Source organism: Lepus europaeus, chromosome 7, assembly GCF_033115175.1.
Source record: "Lepus europaeus isolate LE1 chromosome 7, mLepTim1.pri, whole genome shotgun sequence".
In the NCBI taxonomy this organism is placed as follows: Eukaryota; Metazoa; Chordata; class Mammalia; order Lagomorpha; family Leporidae; genus Lepus; species Lepus europaeus.
The window spans coordinates 127,032,840-127,042,356 of NC_084833.1; the positions used below are offsets into that span (position 1 = coordinate 127,032,840).

The window sequence follows — 9,517 nt, forward strand, 5'->3', positions numbered from 1 at the left end:
ATTGAACCAGGAAGACAAAGAAAACCTAAACAGACCCATAACTGACACAGAAATTGAAACAGTAATAAAGGCCCTCCCAACAAAGAAAAGCCCAGGACCAGATGGATTCACTGCTGAGTTGTACCAGACATTTAGGGAAGAACTAACTGCAATTCTTCTCAAAGTATTCAGAACAATCGAAAAAGAGGGAATCCTCCCAAATTCTTTCTATGAAGCCATCATCACCTTAATTCCTAAAGAACATCTCTTAAAATTGATTAGTAAATCCAGTGGCCGGAATGGACCTAGTAAAGGTGTTTGAATGGCTTTGGTGTTGATGCTTTTTTAAATGATCAAGTTCTTCTATACTGCAAGTCTTTTAATAGATGTCATATCCATGTTTGACATAACACTGATAAAAATGTAAAATACAGAAAATATACAAGGTGGAAGGCAACATATATCCATAATTGCTTAAACAATGAGGAGACTCCTCAAGCAGGCCCTATTGCAATTGAGGAAGATACTGATGGTGAAGAAAATTAAGATGCCGTAGTAGCATCTCTGCCTACTCAGCACACCTCAGCCATCATCATCTTCAGCATTTGACACAGGCAGCATATAGCTGCCACACAGATAGCTATAGTTGAATACAGATTCCTCTTGGTGCACATGTCCCAGCCAATACACCAGCGAAAGTGCCTCATAGCATGGGTGTACCAAGGAATACTATTCAACCTACTCTATTGACTATTCCAGTCATTGATCCTGCACTTTTCAGTACAGTTTCCCAAGGTGATATCCACCTCACCCCGGAGGACTTTGTGAGAGCTCAGAAATACTGCAAATATGCTGACAGGGCTTTGCAATATGAAGATGTAAGCACTGCTATTCAGAATCTACAGAAAGCCCTCAAGTTACTGATGACTAACAGAGAATGAAGCCTTTGTACAACAGATCCATGTATCTTTGGCGTAAAGAACTAACTCCATTACTCTGTATTCAGCCTATCAAGAGTAAAATTTTAAGAAATACTTCAGTTGAGTTGAATATGACAATAAAATCTGTGTGTATCTGATTCCTTTTGAAGCATTCATCAGTAGCCTCAACCAGTTTTTATTTTCCATTTAATGGCTCTGGTAATTTATGTATACATAGGGCTGATGTTGGCAAGATCCTAAAAACACCATTTGAACCCTGCTTCAGCAAATGAAAATACAGAAAATACATATTGGAATAAGCTTTATTAATTTACATACATGAAGAGAATTTTTAAAAGCCATAATATTTGGACTAGCAGATTGTATTACTTTGTTGTAAAATTCTAAATCTAATAAAAAATTAGAGATAAACTTTTTGTTTTCCTTAAGACTTACAAAACAAATACAAGTGCCCTAAAGTATTAGATTGACCTGAGAAAATTATGTTCAAAACAAAATTTTTATTCATTAGAGTTTAAAGTTGACAGAAGGAAAAGTCATTCAGTCAAGAGGTAGGAATGCTTTCAGACTTAATATTAATAATGTTGGTTTCCCAAATGCTTTCTTTTATACATTGAAGCTTAAGGTAAATTGGTATTTGCTGCATCAGCAGTCTGAGTGCATGTCTTAGAGAATGAAAAAGATCTGTAGAGATGCCTGAAGACTTAATGCTTTTAAGTTAAGATTCTTCTCAGCTGCTGAGGAATACATTCCATTGAGTGCATAACTATGAATGATTCAGAAGATTTATAAGACTTAAGATTCTCAGTTGTTAAGTTAATGAATTTTGTGGGAAATTATGGACTTACTGCGTCACCTGAACTTGCTGTGTTAAAAAAATAAATACAAAGATTCTTTTTAAATAAAACTTAAAAAGTATAAGCTTGCATTGAACAAGATGTATCTAAACTTCATAAAGTGCTTTTATTTTAATGCAAAACATACATAAGCCTATGTTTTAAACAAAAATAATTGATTATAAAATCTTGTGTTTCTACTCAAATACACTTGTGAAAAGAAATTACAATTTATCCACAAAATAATCTAGAATTTCCTACAGTATCTAACTTAAATAATGAAGTAAAACATCCTAAAACATCTTTTGTTTGTGTGAATTTAATTAAAGTACCTTAAATTAGCATTTTGCATCCCAAAGGTTATTAAAAGTTTTGAAAGGGAGATAAACTCCATGAAATTGGTAGATTTTCTGTTCTAAATTCTTCATGTACTTGGGGCTGGTGCTGCAGTACAGTAGGTTAATCCTCTGCCTGTGGGGCCGGAATCCCATATGGGTGCTGGTTTTAGTCCTGGCTGCCCCTCTTCCAGTCCAGTTCTCTGCCATGGCCTGGAAAAGCAGTAGCAGATGGCCCAAGTGCTTGGGCCCCTGCACCTGCATGGGAGACCAGGAAGAAGCAGCTGGCTCTTGGCTTTAGATGGGTGCAGCACTGGCCATTGCAGCCATCTGGGGCATGAACCAATGGAAGTAAAACCTTTCTCTCTGTCTGTAATTCTACCTCAAATAAATAAATAAAATCTTAAAAAATATACTCTTTATATACTCATATTAATAACAACCTCTTATTTTAGAAAAATGAGGGTTAATGGTTTATGACTTCTGCTAGTCTGTGAATGTTTCAAAGTGAAACTTCTAGTCAAGGTATGAATTTGTAAACTCCTTATCTGCAATCAAATTACTGTAACAAAAATTGTGGTACTAAGTTAATAGTCTTTAAATAAATACAAACTAGGAGAATATTTAGCAACTTAAAAACACCTGGCTATCAAAATTATTCTGATTGAGAAAAGATAAGATTACTTGTGGGGTAACCACATGCTGAATTTCTGGTTTATTTACATGTCTCACTGTCACAGGCTGAACAGCAACAGAACACAGTATGAGAATGATGAGCACTCCTCTAATTCTAGAGACATATGTGCCCTGTCAGGACTTCATTGGCCTAACTGTAGATGTTAACAATGCAAGTCCTTTTAAGAAACTAGTCATAGAAAATAATCAAAGGACAAAAGAGAACTCCAAAAGAAATCAGACATCATCTTCTCATAAATATATGAAAAGTAAAATACTCAGGAATAAATGTTTGTGTTTTCAAGAGAATTGTGGGGCCAGTGCCATGGTGCAGTAGGTTAATCCTCCACCTGCAGCACCAGAATCCCATATGGGCACTGATTCTAGTCCCAGCTGCTCCTCTTTCAATCCAGCTCTCTGCTATGGCCTGGGAAAGCAGTATATGATGGCCCAAGTGCTTGGGCCCCTGCACCCATGGGAGACTGGAAAGAACCACCTGGCTCCTGGATTTGGATCGAGCAGCTCTGGCTATTGCAGCCATTTGGGGAGTGAACCAATGGGTGGAAAACTTTTTTCTCTGTCCTACCTCTCACTGTCTATAACTCTACCTCTCAATTCAATAAATAAAATCTTTCAAAAAATCTGTTAAAGTGAATTGCAAACACTATTTTATGTTTTCTTTCATGACTTCAAGTGGACATAGCTCATAAAATAAAATGAATCATGATTTCATAAACACTAAAGCTTATCATAGACAATTAGTACCAATGAATAGCTTCTTTCATAGTCTCTCTATATAAATGATAAACCAATTATTTTCTTCCTACTCTGCAAAGCCAATCAATGTAATTGATTTCAAAGTTAGAATTTTCATATCATCCAGAAATGCACAATGTTAGTGCTTTTGGAGTTTATAAGAGCACTTTTTAACATTAGAGAGTTCTAAGACATTAAATGGTATTTTTTTTCTTTCTAACCCATGTAAGACTAACACTGTGCAGAAAAAAATATGAAGATTTTTGTTCTGAAGATAAATAATTGTGCTTTGCCTAGAATTATGCTTCAACTTTGGTTATTTTTTCTCTCCAGTGAAGCCAGGAAGAAGAGAGTCCTATGAAACTAATAAAATGCCCCTGGTGTTCTTAAATGATTACTTTTTGGACAGGAACTTCAAGAAACAACACCACAGTCATAGTGAACTTTTCCTGTGGTTGGAATCTTCTCTTTGTTTTCAGGAGACCAAGAGAAGCCACCTGGAGATCTCAGGGAAAGGCCACATGGGAATGGAGAGGCATGCATCTCCTCTGGAAGCAGTTGTGTTTGTGAAATTTTTTGCTTATAGTAAATTTGACAGGTCTCTATCCATTGATAAAGAAGAGACTCATCATAAAAATTAGTAATGCAGAAAAAATAATCATTGAAATCTCTTTTTTTTTCTGCCACAGGCAAGAGGAACAACATCTCTCACAGTAAAACAGACTGTAAAGAGTCTATCCAATATCTCTGGATCTCCTCACATTCTAAGGACAGACTTTGCAGAACTTCCAGCTGCCTCTTCCAGAAAGGTAAATCAATAAATAAATTGTTAATAAAAAGGAGGTAACATTTTTTATGTATTTCTGGATAGGATTCCTGTCTTTGAATCAATATCTCATGATTTTTATTCATTTTTCCTTCTTTGGAATTGGGGTAGGAGTAGGCAAAACATGCATGAAAGAATGGGGAAAAGCTTAAAGTACCAGGTTGTAAAGTAGAACAAATGGACAGGAAAGCTGGAGGTGAAGGGGCAAAGACTATGTTAGGGAAAAAAGCCAGCTTATTAAATCCTTAAAAAGAGAAAGGAAGAAAAGAGGAGGAAATAGAGAAGTATGATTATGTTCTTCTGGAATTATTCTAATGCAATCTGTTCTTTTTGTATTAATAAAAATAAAAATGTTTAACCATTGAAAATGTATTCCGGCCGGTGCCGTGGCTCAACAGGCTAATCCTCCGCCTTGCGGCGCTGGCACACCGGGTTCTAGTCCCGGTCAGGGCACCGATCCTGTCCCGGTTGCCCCTCTTCCAGGCCAGCTCTCTGCTGTGACCAGGGAGTGCAGTGGAGGATGGCCCAAGTGTTTGGGCTCTGCACCCCATGGGAGACCAGGAGAAGCACCTGGCTCCTGCCATCGGATCAGCGCGGTGCGCCGGCCGCAGCGCGCTACCGCGGCGGCCATTGGAGGGTGAACCAACGGCAAAGGAAGACCTTTCTCTCTGTCTCTCTCTCTCTCTCACTGTCCACTCTGCCTGTCAAAAATTAAAAAAAAAAAGAAAATGTATTCCTTTATTGAATCTCTACTGCCTCATTCTAACACTCTATAAAAACAGAATCCAAAGGCAGGCATAGGTTGCAGGGTGGGGCACAGTGAAGTGGCAGTGATAGCCCTATTTCTCTAATTTCAACTTCTGCACCACAACTTCTACTCCAGCAAAGTTCTACACATCACCCAGAATCAATTGCATAAAATAAACCACTTGGGGCAAATGCTCAGAGAAAATCAATGTTCCCATTATTCTTTGCCTGGGAAGTACTCATAAAAATTAGCATGCTGCTAAAGAAAATGAGATTATGGCCAAGCTATGTATAAAGAACACAGGCATGCAAAGTCAGGAGGCAATTTGGTGTTTTATGAGCACCCAAAGTGAACTGCAGATGATGGAAGGGGATGCATTACAGAATGGAAACTCAGTAGGCCACCCAGCCAGCAGTGATCACCAAGCCTTTAACCTAAGATCTATGAGTATTTGTGAAGTGTACAAATGAGTTCTACCTATAACAACAGTAATTACTTTTTCCTTAGGACACAAGGCAAAACACAATTTTTTCCCAATTTTTATCTGTTTTTCATTTTATTTGAGATGGAGAGGGAGAGAGATTTCTTCCATTTTCTGGTACATCCTCAAATGCTCACAACAGCAGGCAATGTTCAGCCTGAAGCCAGGATCCCAGAACTCTATCCAGGCCTGGGTGAGTTCAGTTAATTCTGAGGATGATACACAGTCTTCAGTGACACTTGTCTTTATAAAGACACATCTCAATACAAAATAAAACTCCCTACTCAGGACTTTTGAGATCCAAGAGAAATATTTCAAATATTTTACAGATGAGTGCAAAACAGAAATCCATAGACTTCTGTGAGCCAACAAGTTCCCTGCCTACCTGAGAATCAGCCTGGTCACCAAGGGCCAAGCAAAGCCACTTGGGACCTGGGCCCAGAGTCTTATCTCTTGAGTGAGCATAAAGACAGCCCAGTCATTGGTCATTGGCAGTTTTGGACCACCTTAATCCTGAAGTGGGTACACAAACTAGTCAACTCCAATTTGGGCTGAGTTATCAGACTGGAAGTCTGGTCAAAGATTGTCACCCATTAAGGAATCTGGACAGAGAAATGGCCAAAAAAGAACCATTAGGAGATACTCACAATAGGAGTCAGAGAACTAAGTGGGTAATAAATGCACAGATCCTAGACCAAGGCAACAGGCAATGCCAACCTTCTCTTTTGTTGCAAAATTTTCTTATTTTACCTTAAAGGCCTGGAGAAACAGATCTGTAGACATCTCATGTGTAAGACAAACATGGATCATTCATAATTGGCCTGTAAATATTAGCATTCTTGCCCTGATCAATGAACCTCAGGACCTAGCTCAGGGAGGGGCAAATGAAGGGAATCACTTCAGTCTCATTTCTAGGGAAGTATACATCCTCCATGAACTGCTTCTTGCAAAATATTTCTCCAATGTTGCAGGAGAAATACATCAACTCTGAAGTGGCCACTTTTTTTTTTCCATAGAGCCCAATACCTGTCTTGGGAATCACCTGTGATGCCAGGTAGATGGATAAGAAAGACAATTGGAATCATCTACTAGAAGACAGGATACTTTTCCCAAATCACCATATTTCACTCTACAAAAAATGCCAAAGGAATCATAAAGAACTCCAGTTGATCAATCTCCTGGTTTAAGCAAAGGGCATATTTGCATTACTCCAGATATGCAGGCCACTTTCTGTTGTACCGTCATGTGAACTATCTGCATAGGGATACAGAGTGTGAGGGGGAGGCTGCAGCAGTAAAAATGGTCAATGTTTCAATTATAAAACTAATTTTTGATTATCTCAAATTCAGTCATAAAAATTCTGCTCTAAGCAAGACACATAAAGCCAAGCTCATCCCTTTCTCAACAAAAATTTAATGCTAACTGTATATTTAGCAGTGTACTATTGCATTTAATTACAGTACTTCTCTACATCTTATTTTTTAAGATTTTATTTATTTGAGAGGTTGAATTATAGACAGTGAGAGGAAGAGACAGAGATAAAGGTCTTCCATCTGCTGGTTCACTCCCCAAATGGCTATAACAGATGGAGCTGCACTGATCTGAAGCCAAGAACCAGGAGCTTCTTCTTTGTCCCTCCTTGGGTGAAGGGGCCTAAGCACTTGAGCCATCTTCTACTTTTTTCCCAGGCCATAGCTGAGAGCCAGATCAGAAGAGCAGCAGCTGGGACTAGAACTGGTGCCCATATGGGGTGCCAGTGCCACAGTACCAGCCCCTCTACATCTTATAAGCGCATTGTATCTGTAAGAAGAAAACTGAAAAGTGAGTCAAGTATATCACAAATAATATTAGAGATTATTTCTAATTTAAATAAAAAAGGAAAACCCTAAAATAGAAATGGATAATTTTGGCAATCTTCACAAATGACCTGTGTCCTATTACTTTATCCTTTGCAATACTTTTCAAGGTTTCTTCTGGCCTTCCTGTCTTCCCTTGTTCCTCATACCCTTTCAATATCACTGCCTCTCTGTCCCTGCAGCTCTCTACCTTTGGAAACAGTCTTATAGACTGTCAATCATTATTTCAAAATGTTTTGTAGGGAGGGCCTACGTGGTCAATCATTATTTCAAAATGTTTTGTAGGAAGGGCCTGAATGGCCTTCTAATATCCCTTAAATATATATATTTCCATAAAACAGACAATAGAGGGTCTGGTACTGTGTCCCAGCAGGGAAAGCTGCTGCCTGCATTGCCGACATCCCTTATGGGAGCTGGTTTGAGTCTCGGTTGCTCCATTTCTGATCCAGCTCTCCTCTAAGGTCTGGGGAATCAGTAGAGGATGACCCAAGTCCTTGGGCCCCTGCACCCATGTGGGATAACTGGAAGAGGCTCCCAGCTCTTGGCTTCAGTTTGGGGTAGCTCCAGCCATTGCAGCCATTTGAGGAGTAAACCAGAAGATGGAAAACCTTTCTCCCTCTCTCTCTGCCTCTGCATCTCTCTAATTTAAATAAAGAAAAATAAAATAAATAAAAATAATAATAAATAAAAATAATAAAAAACAGACAGTAGAGCATAGTGTGAAAGCCATTGCCTGTGATGCTGGTATTCTGTATTGTGCATGACTTCATGTCCCACCTGCTCTATTTCTGATCCATCTCCTTCATGTGCCTAGGAAAGCTGCAAAGGATGGTGCTTGTGCTCCTACTCCCACATGGGAAATGAGGAAGATACTGGCTCCTGACTTTAATCCAGTTCCAACCCCAGCTGCTGTGGCCATTAGGGGTGTGAAATAGTGGATAAATGATTTACATCTCTCTCTTCTTTGTAACTCTGCCTTTCAAATAAATAAATATTGGCTGGCGTGGTGGCTCAATAGGCTAATCCTCCTCCTGTGGCACCGGCACCCCGGGTTCTAGTCCTGGTCGGGGCAATGGATTCTGTCCCGGTTGTACCTCTTCCACTCCAGCTCTCTGCTGTGGCCCAAGAATGCAATGGAGGATGGCCCAAGTGCTTGGGCCCTGCACCCACATGGGAGACCAGGAGAAGCACCTGGCTGCTGGCTTCAGATCAGCACAGTGCACTGGCTGCAGTGCACCAGCCACAGTGGCCATTGGGGGGTGGGGTGAACCAATGGAAAAAGGAAGACCTTTTCACTGTCCACTCTGCCTGTCAAAAAAACCCAAATAAATAAATATTTTTAATTTTTTTAAAAAATTTAACAAAAGGACCTAAATATTCTGACTCATCTTGACATGTAACAGGAGCCAAGAAAGTTGCTGCTGACTTTATGTAGTGCCTCCTCAATCTGTTCTATAAGAAAAAAAATATGTATTTCTTTTGCTATCCAAGGACTCAAATCTAAAAGAAATAATACCACCCAGTACAGCTCTGTTTAAGGCTGCTCTTGCACTGAAGAAAAGTAAAGGAGCAAGGGGCCCAAACCCTGTGTGGCAGAGTGACAGTCCCCTCCTTACTCTGCATCTGAGTTTCTGGTTAGAGATGGAGACAAAGGCAAGTCCAGATACTGCAGTGGTACACAAACAGCCTCAATCACAGACATGCCTTGTATGTGTGCAACAGAAGGAGTGCATGGAGCACTATGTAAGGGAGGAATACATTGAACACAAAAGGAAAGGATGTGAATGGACATAGCTAAGAATTTCCCCACTCTGCTGATCATGATCTCAAGGATGTCCAGGCCAGAATTCATTTCACTTTGGAAAACCCACTCCATAAAGTTTTCTCCACCTAGGTGTACTCTTCTGTGAGGAATCAGTCTTCCTGTGAGAGATGGCACCACCACAAACTGAAAACCAGTCAAAAAGAAGAGTGATGGCTTTAATTGTCAGAGGTGAATGCACAACCACATCTATGAATTCTGCCTTGAAAAATAAGCTTCCTTCTGCTCTAGGAATCTGATATAGGTTAGGGCTAAAATGAGA

The 9,517-nt window shown here is 39.5% G+C and overlaps 1 pseudogene; it reads left to right on the forward strand.

Annotated features, from left to right (window-relative positions):
• Window positions 1–328: 328 nt before the first annotated feature.
• On the forward strand, window positions 329–920 carry LOC133764800 (vacuolar protein sorting-associated protein VTA1 homolog; annotated as a pseudogene).
• The last annotated feature ends 8,597 nt before the right edge of the window (window positions 921–9,517 follow it).